The sequence below is a fragment of the Ursus maritimus genome, unplaced genomic scaffold (genome assembly GCF_017311325.1).
Source record: "Ursus maritimus isolate PB19 unplaced genomic scaffold, ASM1731132v1 scaffold_25, whole genome shotgun sequence".
Lineage (NCBI taxonomy): Eukaryota > Metazoa > Chordata > Mammalia > Carnivora > Ursidae > Ursus > Ursus maritimus.
In genome coordinates, this window is record NW_024425008.1 from 4,133,947 (window position 1) to 4,146,455 (window position 12,509).

General features: G+C 44.7%; 1 protein-coding gene across 9 annotated transcripts in view; it reads right to left on the reverse strand.

Moving 5' to 3' along the window:
- WDR25 (WD repeat domain 25) overlaps positions 1–12,509 on the reverse strand; it is a 139,928-nt gene that overhangs the window by 64,926 nt on the left and 62,493 nt on the right. The gene's annotated exons all lie outside the window — the stretch shown is intronic.

The window sequence follows — 12,509 nt, forward strand, 5'->3', positions numbered from 1 at the left end:
TTGGTTTGTTCTTTTTTCTTTCAGTACTTTAAAGTACATTGTTCCACTGGCTTCTGGCATTATTTCCAATAAGAAGTCTGCTGTCATCCTTAGCTTCATACCTCAGTATGTAATTTGCCTTTTTCTCCCCGTCTGGCTGTTTTCAAAATGTTTTTCTTTATCATTGGTTATAAGAAATTCCATTAAGATGTACCTTGGTGAACTTTTTTCTTCATGTTTCTTGTGCATGTCACTGAGGTTCTTTGGTTCTGTTCTTCGTTTCTAATTTTCATCAAATTTGGAAAACTTTCAGCATTATTTCTTTTGAATATTTTTTTCTGCTCTTCCTTTGAGGACTTAAATTTCATGTATAGCAGATGAGCTCGAAGTTGTCCCACAGCTCGTCATTTTTTCCCCAAGCTTTCTACTCTCTGTATTACCTTCTAAAATGTATCTATGACTATGTTCTCAAATTTGCTAACGTTTTGTTTCTGATTTGCTGTTAATCCTATCTAGTGCAATTTTCATCGGAGATTTTTTTTCAGTTCTAGAGTTCAATTTGGATCTTTGTTCTATCTTCCTTGTCTCTCCTTAACATGTTTATGCTTTTCTCTACCTTTTTGCATATATGGAGCATATTTATAATAGTTGGCTTACTATTCTTATTGACTAATTCCACCATCTGTGCCATTTCTGGGTCTGCTTCTATTGATTGACTTTTCTTCTAATCATAGTTTGGATTTTTCTACTTCTTTGCATTCCTTGTACTCCCTGTTTGGATGCCAGACACAGTGCATTTTACTTTAGTGAATGTTTTATATTTATGTATTCCTATAAATACTTTTGAGGTTTGTTCTGGGACACAGTTAAATTACTTGGAAACAGTTCACTCCTTGCAGGATAGTTTCGAAGCTCTGATAGGAGGGACTAGAGCACCATTTAGTCCAGGGCTATTTTACCCTGCTACCGAAAGAATACTCTAATGAATTATGTGGACTTCCCACTCTGGCTTGTGGCACTATGAACTATTCTTGGTCTTGTGAAGCTCTGGGGATTGCTCACCCTGTTCTTTTTGAGTGGTTCTTCTCCCACTTCCAGGAACTTTCTCATACACATGCTGACCAAGTACTCCACTGAAGACTCTGAAGGAGCCTCCTACAGATCTCTGGAGCCTTCTCTTGCTGCAGCTCTCTAATCTCTGCTTCTCTGTCCTGAGAACCCTAGTGGCCATGACTTCCTGGACTCCCAGCTTTGTCTCCTCGGGTCAGAATGACCACTGGGACCCATCTGGATTTCTCCTCCCTGTGCTGCAGTCTGGGAAACTCTCACCAGCTGGAGCAGTCACAGGGCCCATTTCATTTTGCTTCCCCCTCTCTCAGGCATCACCGTCTACACTGCCTAGTATTCGATGTCTGAAAAACCACTGCTTCTGACATTTTGTCTGATTTTTTAAATCGTTTAAGATTGGAGCATAAATCTGGTCCCTACGACTCCATCTTAGCTGAAAGTGCATGTCCCCATAAGATATTTAGAAGTGTGTGGTTTAATTGCCAAATGTTTATGGTTTTTCTTATTGCTCAGTATCTCCGTATTTATTATTAATTTAATTCCACTGTAAACAGAGACTAGGCTCTCTGTTGTTTCAATCTTTTTAAATGTATTGAGATTTGTTTATGACCTATCTTAGTAAAGTACTATTTGAATTTGAAAAGCAAATGTATTCTGCACCTGTTATGTATAGTGTTCTATAAATGTCAATTAAGTGAAAGTAGTTGATCTTCCATCTTTATTTATCTGTCTAGTTGTTCAACCAATTACTTAGAGTGTTGAAATCTCCATGTGTAAGTTACGAATCTTTTTATTCTCCCTTTAATTCTATGAAAAAAAATTTCATGTATTTTGAAGCTCTGTTATTCAGTGCATACATGATTGTTATGTCTTCCTGATAAATTCTTGAATACTATGAAATGTCTTATTTCTTATCTCTGGTAATGTCCTTTGTCTTGAAGTCTCTTTTATGTTAGTATTAACAATACTTCCAATTTTCTTACGCCTACTATTTGGATGGTATCTCTTTATTCCATCTACTTAATTTTAGCCTATTTCTTTCTTTTTTACTTAAAGTATACCTCTTTTTGACAGCATATAATTTAGTTTTACTTTTGTATCCATTCTGACAATCTTTCAATTATAGTGTTTAATCCATTTACATTTCATATGATTATTGGTATGATCAGATTTACATCTATCATTTTCTTGTTTTCTGTTTTTACTTCTGTTTTATTCCTCTCTTCTTCCTTTACTGACTTATTTTCAAATAATTATTTTTACAATTCCATTTTACTTATTGGCTTGTTAGCTATTCTTCAATGTTATTTTTTTAGTGGTTGCTCTAGGGCTTATAATATGCATTCTGAGTATCTCAAAGTCTTTTTACAGTTAATATTGTACCAATTTACATAAAACATTAAGAAGCTTGAAACCATGTCTTTTATCCCATTCTTTACTCTACATAGTTGTCACATGTACCACATCCACATGTTATAAACCCCACAAGGAATATGATCATTTTTGCTTTAAATAGTCATATGCATTTTTTTTTAATTTAAGAGGAAAAAATAGTCTTCTATATTTTCCCACATATTTACCATTTCCAGGCTCTTCACTCCTTCCTAAAGATCTGAGTTCCTATCTGGTATCATATTTCTTTATCTTAAAGAACTTCCTTTAATGTTTCTGTAGTGCCTGTCTGCTGTCAATGAATTTTCACTTAGAATTGAAAATGTCTTTAAGCCACCTCCGTTCTTAAGAGGATACAGAATCACGAATTGACATGTTTGTTTGTTTACCAGGACTTTAAAGATGCCATTCCACTGCTTTCAGACTCCATGGATTCTGATGAGAAGTCAGTGATTTTCATATCATTATTCTTCTCCACATGAAATTCATTTTTCTCTGGCTACTTTAAAAAATTTTTCTTTTCTTTGGTTTCCACATGTTCAATTGACTATGATACACCATGGTGTGATTTTCTTTATATTTGTTCTGCTTGGGGTTTGCAAAGTTTTTTGTTCTTCTTTTGAATCTGTAAATATACATATTTCATCAAATTTGGAAGTTTTCTGGTATTATTTCTTCAAATAGTTTTTTTTCCTCATTCTCATCTCCTTCCGGAACTCAATTATACATACAGGATTACTATATTACACGAACATCTTTGGATATTGTCCAGAGGTCCCTGAGTATCTGTTCTTTTTTTTCCCTATTCTTTTTCTCTGACTTCAGGTTGAATAATATCTATTATTCTATCTCCGAGTTCACTGGCTCTTTCTTCTGATATCTCCATTCTGCAATGGAGTTCAAACAATGGATTCTTTATTTCAGATACTGTATTTTCCAGTTCTAGGATTTCTATTTGTTTTTCTTTATAGTTGCTATTTCTCTACAGAGATTTCCTATCTTTTTATTCATTGTGAATATATTTTCCTTTGTGTCCTTCAGCACTTTAATAATAACTGTATTAAAATACTTTAATTTCAACATCTGTATATCTTTCAGACAAGCTTCACTGATTGCCTTTCTCTTGACTATGGGTTCCCTCTTCCTGTTTCTTCCTATAGTGAGTAATTTGGGGTGGAATACTAGATAATCACCAAATTTATATTGTATAAACTCTGGATTGTTATGTTTCTCTGAACTTTTTTTTTTTTAAACAGTCAGCTTACTTGGCTCTACCCACATTTTAAACTGTCTCTATTGTATGCAGCAGCAGCAATTTCTATTCAGTTCTCCTAGTGTCAGCTCAGAGGCTTGGGAGTCTACTCCATGGGTTCAGAAGTCATCCAGAGATCTGGGCAGAGCCTCTACACAGAATTTATGGCTCCTCTTCTCTGACTCTTTCCTTTCTGAGATTTCCCTCCTTACTTTCTAGCTGCTGTGGTTGCCCCAAAGTCTGTCCTCTGCTTCTTCAAGCCAGTAACACTGCAGGTTTTCTTTCTAACTCTTAGCTGCTCTGCCTGGCACAAACTGGAACCCACCCTCAAGCAGGAAAACACAAAAGCAGGAGACCCACCCAGTGCCATTTCCTTCTTCTAAGAGCTCCCTTCCAGTGTCTGCCTGCTTTTTGTTGCTCTCCAATACCTTCAGGTAGCTTCTTGTTGTTGTTGTTGTTGTTGTTGTAGTTGTTGTTGTTGTTGTTGTTGTTGTTCAGAGTTTATGGTTGGCAGCTGTACAGTTATTCTGATAGGAACTGCTCCTTCATTACTGGAAGCCACATCTAATACCCAGTTTTAAGCATCTGTTTTGCCATACTGGAGAGTAACACATCAACCCACCTCTTCATTTCCACCCCTGTGCCTGCCACACACACACACACACACACACACACACACACCCCATTACCCCAATACTTCAGTAACAATCTCCCTGCACCCTGCTTCTGGTAGGACTATTTAGAAGAGTGAGGAGATTGGAGTGTCTGTGTGTGTGAGCTGCTGTGTCACAGAGGTGACAAGAAGGCCAGAAGTGGTCTATAAACTGATGTCATTTACTGCAGGCAGGAATGAGGAGCCAAGAATGATTTGAGGAAATGATCCTACCCACACTATTCCCCAAGCCCTGCCAGCTTCAGGAAAGCTTGTAGAGAGCCTGGGAAACCTTGCAGGGTTCCCAGGATACATGGCATAGAAGTCTGAACCAGTTTCACTTGATTCCCTAAGGGCAGGGTACCTCAGCTGGTAGACGTGTTACAAGGGGCTCACATTTGCAGAAATAATGAGAACCAAAAGAGTCTCTTCATTTTACACCATCTTCCTAAGTGCTTCCCAAAATGTTTTCTATACCAAATGATGCAAAGTCCCTTAAAGGAAAGAATGAGGAGAAACTCAATCAGAATGTGTAAGTACATGAGCATTCATTATACAGAGAATTCCAAGAAATAATTCTCTCTATTCAATACGGTCAGTACAAAGGGAAGGAGTTTTAAATGTCAGCAGAAGCTGCAAAAGGGCAAAGAAGAGTTTTCTTAGAGTAGAAAGGATTAAGAGCAAGACACATCACAGAGGTTGCTGAAGAACGCATGGGGAGCTGGAGGTCATCAGGTCCACCCTCCTTGTAGAGTGGGATGACCCCTCAGCAGCCTGCAGGGTCCCCAGCAGGTGGTGCAGCACATCCAATGGTGATGATTGCAGGACTCCAAGAGGAGCCAGAGCTCCTTCTGAAAGCATCACAATCCCAGACAGTATTCTGAGGCAAAATACCACCTCACCTCCCACCTCCAGGTAACTGTCATCATGAATTCAGCAGTTACTACACATCAGGCATGCTTTTAAGCACTTTGCAAGAATTAACCCAATCCTTACCATAACCTATGAAGTAGCTATTATTATAAATGCCATCTGACAGATGAAGGAACTGAAGCACAGAGAAGTCATCTCCCCCAGGGCCACACTGTGAGAGGCAGAGCAGGGAATCAGGCCCCGGCAGTCCAGCTTGAGAGCCTGCTGGCTTAACACCAACACTCTTCCACCTTCCACCTGCAATGTACCCCATGGTCCGCCAACTGCTCCCAGTCCTGCTCTGTGGAGAACACAGCACCAAGCCAGACTGACCCCTCTGCCCACTGATAGCCCCTTAGCTGTTTCACGTTAACTCCCCCACTGAATCACTGACTCCTACTGTGCTGTTCCAAAGTACTACAGTCCTCCTTAGGGGCTTTCTCCCGACCCATCAGCTCCATCATCCAAATATATCCCCAATGTATCCACTTCTCAACAGCTCTACTGCTACCACCCTCATCTGAGACACCAACACCTCACCCCCTGCACCCCCACAAGAGCCTCAAAACTGGGGTCTCAGCCTCCACTCAGCCCCACAATCTGCTGCCACACAGCAGCCCGAGTGGCCCTGAGTCAGAAGTCAGGTCACACCCCTCCTCTGCTGACCTCCCCGCACCATGGTTCCCCATCACTCTTGGAATAAATCCCATGCCATTTCCACTCAAGCCACAGTAGCCTCCTGGCTGCTCCTTGCACACATCAGACCCTCTGCCTCAGGGAGAGACCTTCCCTACTCTGACCATAAATCATGAATTCTTTCAGTTGGGTACTATTTTTCAACAAGTCATTCACCTGGTAAACACCTCCCCCCCACTTTCACAAGAATAGTCTGGACTCTGGCACTGGCACCATGAGGACTTTGGGCTGGCTCCCGCTCCTCTATAAAATAAGGGTGAGATGAAATCTCTAAGGTTCTAAAGGCCTGGGTTCTTTAAGTGTCACATGCCTTTCCAAATCAAGATTCACTTGGTCTCTGGCCTCAATACACATAGATCCTATGAGTCTAAGAACTCATAGAAGGGTGAATGATTTTGGTGAATAAATGCTGGCTCTTGACAAGCTCATCAGTATTTAATCCTGCAAGGCCCTGGATTCTACTGCCTGCCCAACGTCCATTTGCCCTTTTTCTGGTACAAGCATCCACTCTTCCATGGAGAACCATTCAAATCCCACTCAGTCACTGAGGTACATGAGGCACTGACTCTAACTTCTACAAAGGACATGTAACCCAAGACTGGCCAACTGGGCAGTGAGGTACAAGCCCAGGGCTTCGGCAGGCAGTAAAAGGGAAGAGGCATTTCCTCTCCACTGGGGTAGCAAAGCAGTCACCCTGAAGCCAAAAAGGGGACACCAGAGGCATGACATGTCCCTGGGACCAGGGCATGCCAAGAGACAGAGAAGATGAGACCAAGACACAAGGACACCTGGGCCGAGTGCAACCACCCCTGAAGCTGCACAATCCTTGACCTTGTCGCCTCTGAGCCAACAGATTCACTTTTTTGCTTCAGCTACTAGGAACTGAGTATCCTGTCGCTTGCAATCCAAAGTTTTCACACAAATCTTTCTAATCCTTCTACAATTTTGCCATGAGTCAACACTAATGTTACGGATGGCTTCTTACAGCAGCTTTCTTCTCTCTCAGAAGACAGGTTGAACACTTGCCACCTCTAGTCTTCCCAGCTCTGCCACTCCCCATAATTTCTCAGCATGGCCACAGCTGGCAGCACTGCAGGGGCTCACTTAGCACTGCCAGCTGCTCCTGCACACCAGCCTTGCCTGCTGGGGGCTGGGAAAAGCACCGAGGGAACTTTCCAGGCTGCCTGTCACATCATCCTTTAGCCACACCTCTCTACTGTCCTGAACTAAGAGATAACTCCCTGCTCCCTACTCTTTTATGCTAAGTAGTACTCTCTCCTTCAAAAATGGGAGGGAAAAAGAGGAGGGCCTGACCTGGTTAGAAGCAGTAATAACATCATACTTTAGCTTTTGTGCACCACATCCCACAGCACTTCCCGAATGACGCTATCATGTGATCCTCGCATGGACTCGCAAGTCAGCAGAGAAGTTAACTCCATTTTACAGGTGGGTAAATCCTGTAAGGAAGACTTAGAAAGGGTGGACCAGGAGCACCTAGGCGGCTCAGTCCCTTGAGCATCTGACTCTTGGTGTCAGCTCAGGTCTGACCTCAGGGTCACAAGATTGAGCCCCGCCTGGGACTCTGTGCTCAGTGGGGAGTCTGCTTAAGATTCTCCCTCCCTCTCCCTCTGCCCCTCCCCCCCAAATAAATAAATGTTTTTAAAAAAGAAAAAGAAAAAGAAAGGGTGGACCACTCTCACTCATTCACTGGGTTTATTCAACAAAGACTTATTCAGGGCCCAGTATATGCCAGGAGCATTGCTCAAGGCTAGAACCCCAGGGGGAAAAGAGCTGCTCATGAGAGCCTAGTGAAAAAGACAGACATTGAGCAAATGCATAAATAGATACCCCTGGAGAGAAATGCCGTGGAAGGAAAGAACGGGGCTCTGGGAGGTAGTAACAGCAGGTGAAATGTAACTTCAACTGGGGAGGTGGGCAGGATTCTGAAGGAGTGAGGCTAGTGGGAAGAAGCCTCCAGGGAGGGGAAGGGGCAAGCCCATCTCCCTCTGTATACAACAGCAGGTGGCTGAAGGGTTCAACATAGCAGAGCAAAGCAATAATCAGATTTTCCTTTTTAGAAAACTCATGCTGCTATATAAGAGGCCAGAATAATATGGAGGGACCAGTGAAGAGGGTGTCCAGAGGGAAGAACAGGCTGGGTCCCAGGGGGCAACGAGCAAGCCAGAGAACAGAGGACACACTGGACATCCATTCTGGAGAAGGGTTGCTAGGACTTGGGAGTGGATCAGAGTGGATAGTGAAGTGGAAGGAGAGGAGCTGAGAGGTGGGGTGCTGGGGCTGTGGGGACACCATGGGGGAGCACATGCTTCCTATCACACTGTGATCGCAGCAGGGAGAAAAGAACCTGGGACTTCTCCTCCTCATCACAGTGTCACCTTTACAAGTGATGGCAGTGGCAGGGAGTGGGGATACACCCCACCTGAGCCAGGACGAGGAGCTGGCTCAAAGTCACTGTGTCTGCTTCTTCCGTATGTAGAGACGGGGGCCCCTCCTGGCAGTTACTTAGTGGGGGCTCCTTAGAGCACAGTCTTACTTAGTTCTAATGGCCTCCAACTTAATTCCTTCCACAGGCCCAGGCAGCGGGCGGGGCAGGGAGTAGCTGGGGGGGAGCCCTGGTTTCCTGGCTGTAATACACAGCCTTGTCCCAGGGGTAGCCTCCTGACAGCTCTTCCAGAAACCCAGTTGAGACAGTTTCTCCCACCCGCACCCAACAGCCAGCCAGAGCAGGGCCCTACAACAGAAGTGACCACTCTCAGAAAGTGAGGTCACTCAGGTCCTGCTGCCATGGCAACCGCCACAGGCCAGTGCCAGGCTGTCTCCACTCAGCACCAGACGGAGCTCCAACAAGGCCCACACTGCTGGCCAAAGCCATGGTTGTCACCAGCCCTCCATGACGGGGTTGGGATAGGGGTGGTCATTTTCATCAAGACTCCTCAATATGCATAAAAATCAGTGGCAAACCTTCACTCCCAAAACTCTATCCAGAAACCCAATAAGGAGGTACTCTAGGAGTCTTCTGGTCATAAGGACTTATCTGGCTACAGGCTTCTGCTGGGCACACCCAGGTGCTCAGAGCGGGGTTGTAAATGGGACCAGCCTAACAGGAAAGCCTTCAGCTGACACAGAAGGCCCCACTCACTCGCCCAGCCCCACCTGTCACCTCTTCCCCTTCACATGTCACGTTCCAGCCACATTTTCCAAATGTATCCTACTCTTGGCAACCTCTGTTTTTACACATGCCCCTCCCTCTACTTGAAGCTGTTTCTTCCCTCCCCACCAGGTTGGCCCCTACTCTTCCTTCCAGTCTCAGCTATGATTTCCTTCTTCCAGGAAGCCCTCCTGATCCCCCAGGCTCAGGTAAGGTCCCAGGGGATGTTCCCACAGTGCTCCATGCTTTCCCTCCGGCAGAGCTGGATGCACCATGTGGTAAGGGTCTGGTTGCCATCTGACCTCCTCTCTCCTGAAAACAAGTCAAGAGTGGGCATTGTGGCTGGGTAAGGGTGGTCGGGGGGTCGTGCAGCTAGCGGGACTGCTTGGTTTTTCTATTTTTAGTCATTACTCCTTTTCCCCATTTCTTATATATCCTGTCCTTCTGATTTTGAAAAGAATCTATGCATTTTTATAATATTTTTATAACCCCCATCACTACCACAAGAGCTATCATTTCTTTAAATCCCTACATGCCCCACACTGCCAGGTGCTTCATTACCAACAGATGTTTACACCGCTTTCTGGTGGGTATACCCAGGCTGTTTTACAGAGGAGGAGCCTGAGGCTCCAGGTACAAAGGAAGCCACCCAAGGTTCCACAATCAGCAAGTCACAGGCCCAAGACTCCTGGCCAGCGTCCATGTGCTTGCTTCTCCCTGTGCCAGGGTCACCACCCTGGGCCAAGGGCAGTTGAGTAAGGCACCGAAAGGAACGGAGGGTAACACTGAGTCTAATCCTTGCGCTCAAAGTCACCACTGTGAACCTGCGGGCAGTGTCGCTGCAGTATTTTTCTATGCATACTTTGTTTTTCCTGAGATCCTTCCGAATACACAAATCCAGCATCCTGCTTTCTTCACTTAACATTCTCCAATGTTCTTAAAAACTTCATTTTCAGAAATACAGTTACTCATCAATTCCAGAAAAGCCGAGCACAGATACAGCGGGGGCCTTGAACTTGACCATTTCCCCCTGGTGCCAACAGCTACATGCACACAGCAAGAGGATTTAACAGCCTGATTCAGCACGGTGGGAAGGAGCAAATTGCTTGAGTCTGGGAAATACATTACCTCAATCTCGCAAATGGTTTTCGAAAATCATTAGGCCACAAAAATGTCATTCTGCAGGCCTGGCTTCCGCTGCCTCCCCACCTGCCTAACAGCACCCCTGTCACCGCATCAGGCATCAACACACTCAGAGCACTCAAGTCTGGGGTGGGTGCAGGCTGAGCCCCCGGGCCCAGAGGACCCCGAACCCCTCCTGAAAGACAAGTATAATGTTCTCTTGGCCCACCCTGACCTGCTAAATTCAGCAAGAGTAAAGGGGGGGGGGCTAAAACTCGACAAAGAACAACTCCTGTCTCCACCTAGAGGCTCATACACCCACGCCTCAGCAGAAGTGGCCACATGCAGTACAGCACCGCTGTTAACTCCCCAGAAGTTCTCTCTGTGTCTCTAGGTTGGTGTCTAAAAATAAAATCATAGTAGCTTTATGGGTCTCAAGTCCAATGCTCAGAAATAATCCCCAAGTCTAATTACTTCTAAAAGGGACCAGCTAAGAATAAACTGACCAGTCACTCAAAATTCCTCAGTACTCAATGGGGCGCCTGGGTGGCACAGTCGTTAGGCGTCTGCCTTCGGCTCAGGGCGTGATCCCAGCGTTCTGGGATCGAGCCCCACATCAGGCTCCTCCACTATGAGCCTGCTTCTTCCTCTCCCACTCCCCCTGCTTGTGTTCCCTCTCTCACTGGCTGTCTCTGTCAAATAAATAAATAAATAAAATCTTGAAAAAAAAAAAAATTCCTCAGTACCCAAGCTCAGGCCCAGGCCTGGGGTTCTTTGAGGTTGAATATTTATCACTCCCTAACAAACTATACCTTGAATGCATTAAGTGGTATTATAAAGGGAGCCCCCAAAATTTCTAAGGTCTTGAATTAGTCTTGTATTACTTCAATGTGGACGAAATTATTTTACCTATAAAAGTTTAACAAGTGATTCCAAAGGACTAAAGAGAGTTACATAATGGAATAACAGTGATAAGTCTGTAGCACTTAAGTCAATGACTTTTGTGGTCACAAAGCCTGTAATTTACCGAAGCTGCCTGGCTGTGAGCATGGCAGCCAGAAATCCCTTTATCTGTAGCTGTGCTGACAGCAACAAGAACCTCGATGTCAGGGACAGCAGTTCCTCCAAGAGCCAGGTCCGTGATCAGCAATATCGGGACTGACTACCGAAAGCCTGTTTGTCTATTAGTTAATCCGTCTGTCTCTTCTGCACTCTTGTTCACTAGCTTTTGGATACGACGCATGGCTTCCAATTTTTTTTTTAACAGAAAAACAGCATAATTGCTACTTAACTTTTAAGCTGTTGTTTTTAAATTAGTTATTATCAGTACTGCGCTATGTGCCCCATGTTGCAATTACTACATTTTTACTGATGCTGATCACCAGCAATGTACCTGTTGTGGCTCCGTGTCACTCATGAACACCCCTCAGGCCCCCAGGAGCAGCTGTGTACGAAGCCAGGCCTGCTTCTCCTCTGGACCTCACGGCCTCAGGAAAGGGATGAGCCACAGGGCTGAAATAAATGGGCGGGGGGCTGGGGGGGGGGGCCAATGTCAGCAAGGGTGGGGGTGGGAGGCCATTGAGCCTTCTTTTCCTTTAACAGGACTGCTAACCTAAAGTCTTTCCCCTTAAGGTCGGTATCACCTGGCAGGCAGCACTGAGTCCAAGTGCAGGGTTCTAAACCCCACAGCGGTGGGAACAGCCTCCTGGGGGGCTGCCTACACTTGACACTTGACACTCAGGTTAGGATGGAGCAGTCTTTCTATCCCAGCTCTTCTTCCTACAGGGAAGTCAAAAGCTCAGTGAAGCAACCAAGGGGCTTCAGAACAAAGGTGTGTGGAAGCTTCTTGTTAATCCATAAATGAGAAGCCTATGACCCAGCAAGTCTCCCTTTCAGCTCGGGCAACGAGGCAGCCTCTGGCTGACCTCCCAGACCCTAGGTCCAACGACTGGGCTCATCTCTCCCCCACCACTTCCACCTTCTGTGCTCTATGGATTCTAAGCTTTCTCATCTTCACAAAGTAAGCTTAAAAATCCCTCTTGCTATGTGTAAGTTTTTATGATAAACTAGTTGAAAATCTCTTTTGGAAGTTGTCGTGGCATAAATTATAAATAAAGACCAACAAAGCCAAGGCTCTGAGGCAAAAATCTTATTACCACCTTGAAGGAGTTCAGTGTCATTTTTCTTCCAGTAAACATGTAAATCCGATGTCCAAAACAATACAAGCTGCTTTATTTCCTGGCTTATTTGCATGATTTTTAATGGCA